Raw genomic sequence first — 2483 nt, 5'->3', positions numbered from 1 at the left:
ATTTTGAAATGGCCAGATGAAACTGGGCTTTTGATATTTTGAAATGGCCAGATGAAACTGGGCTTTTGAAATTTTGAAATTCATAATTTTGTGGAATGTTTTGCGATTTTGATAGAAATTTGATTTTTGGAAAGACAGTGAGGCATTGAAGCCTTTCATTGCACAGTGTTGAAATTTTGATGCTACTCTTTTTGTATTTTCAAAGAAGGACTCGACAACCAATCATATGAATGAAGAGGGTCTCGATCCGAAAGATTTTCTTTCTGATTGATTGACGAAAAAAATTTGCTTCGTTTTGCATTTCTTGAGTCATTCATCTTACTTGCAATCATCAAACTGGTCTTTATTTCCAAGATTTTGTGAAATCTGAGTAATGTCATGCATCCGAAGTCTTAAATTTGAGATTATTTCATTTTGACTTTTTTCGAGACATCAGTGCACACATGCTTGAATTTGTTGGCAAGNGGATGATTTTGAAGAGAATGAGAGTCAATTGGAGTGGTTTGAAAGACCAGGACCAGCACATGGGTACTTCAATCCTCAAAGGAGTGTCAAGACGAAACACAATATATCAAAAATTTTGCCCCGATTTTGTGTTTAGGAAAATGAGCTGGGGTTTGGATCCATGAAAATTGGTGACACAAAATCAAGTGAGACTTGCAAAGTTGCCCCAATCATGGGATTATGGATTGATGAAATTTTGTGTGAGACTTACAATGTTGCCCCAGTCATGGGATTATGGATTGATGAGACTTACAAAGCTGCCCCAGTTTTTTCGTGGTATGGGTTGATGAAAAATTTGCGAGAGGTTCACAAAATTGCCCCAGTTTTTCTTTGGCAAGGGGTTCTATTTGGAAGAGGTAGTGGGTATGAAAATGATTGACTAAAAGGACGACCCCAATTGGTTTGATTTTCTTGTACATGTTGCTTGCTAGTTTGCAAGGAGATCCCCTCTTCTCGATACATTACTTTTTTCTTCTTCTTTTTCAATTCTTTTATCTTTTTCTTTTTTTTTTTTGACACATTGAAAGTCATTTCGCCTTATCACAAAATTAAGCTTCATGAAAACTTTAGCAAACGTTATCCAATCTGCGTGGACTTTATTAGGCTTGTAACGTGGCCAGGGGCTAACAGGTGTTGAAAGAAAGGATATAAAGGTCCAAATGAATGTTTGTTGGTTATTATTCTTTGAAACAAGGGTTATCATCTAAGTATTGCATCAACTATTTGACTTTTTGAGCACTTTGCTTTTCTTGAACTTCGTTTTTTACTCTTATTGCTCAACATCACTGTTATTATTTTTTTGTTGTTCTTTTTGTTTTTTTGTTTTTTCTTTTATTTTTTCCACTCTTCTTGATGAATCCTCTTCGTTTGTTCATTGCATGCTCTTCATTTGTATCATGAGTTGACTCCTACCTAATGATAACCTTTGCTTGGGGATAATTTTGAAAAAAGAATTTAATTTTGGCTCAAACGGGGTGACAATGGATATATATTTTTTTTGTTTTTAGGTAAAGACAAGAAGGCCACACATCATTTTGAATTCTGATTGCTTTATTTTCAAAAGATTAATTTTGCGACTAGATGACCTCAACATTAGTCATTTTTTTTTTATTTTTTATTTATTTATTTTTTTTTACTAGACTGTCCTTTCGGGTTTTCAATCTAGTGGGCTTATTCTCTTTTTTTTTTTTTTGAAAATTCTTTTGTTCTTTTGTTTGCCTCAATGGATTCAGGGATCACCCAACTAGCACAAGCGAGAAACTCTTTGGTCAGGCCAATCTGCCCCATTGAAAAGGTTTACTTTGTTATTGAGGGCAGCGGCGATGTTTGTTGGGGGGAATCCTTTATTTTGGAAAAGTGAAGGGCAAAGGTTTTCAAACAACATGTGCACAAATGTTTAGAAAGGAAACGTCAAAATTGTTATTTTTATTTAACATTTGACCTCGGAAAAGTCTGACATTACAACTTTTGTTTTTCTATTGCCATTTTTCATCATTTTTATTTTCCAAAAACAAGAGTTTGAAGATTTACAAGAAAGAGAAATGACTCAAGATCGCCATCATTTTTTTTCAATTTATTTTATTTACTTTTTTTTTTTATTATTTGCGGCCTTTGTTTTCTCCGTGACACCCTATTAGGACATGATTTCCAGTAAACCTTGGAGAAAATCGCGTATTGAAAGTTCACACCAAAAGTCATGGATGAAAGCATAATATCAATGAGCATGGTCTTTACAAAAGGACAACTCAAAACATTAGCAAAGTAACATCAGTTTCACTTTTTTACACTGACTCATGCTTCCCTATATAGACCTAGAGTTCNCTTCATTTGTCCATGGCATTTGCAGAGGTGAACTCACGCCTTGCCACAGTGTTGTATTGACTTTCTTCAAACTTTAGACATCCTGAATCGATCAAAGATTGCACTTTATGCTTTAGAGCCTTGCATGTCTCTGTTGAATGCCCACGCGCTCCTTCATG

The sequence above is a fragment of the Vigna radiata genome, chromosome 4 (genome assembly GCF_000741045.1).
Source record: "Vigna radiata var. radiata cultivar VC1973A chromosome 4, Vradiata_ver6, whole genome shotgun sequence".
Taxonomy (NCBI): domain Eukaryota; kingdom Viridiplantae; phylum Streptophyta; class Magnoliopsida; order Fabales; family Fabaceae; genus Vigna; species Vigna radiata.
The sequence above is the reverse complement of the archived record's forward strand: the minus strand, read 5'-3'. Positions refer to the sequence as shown.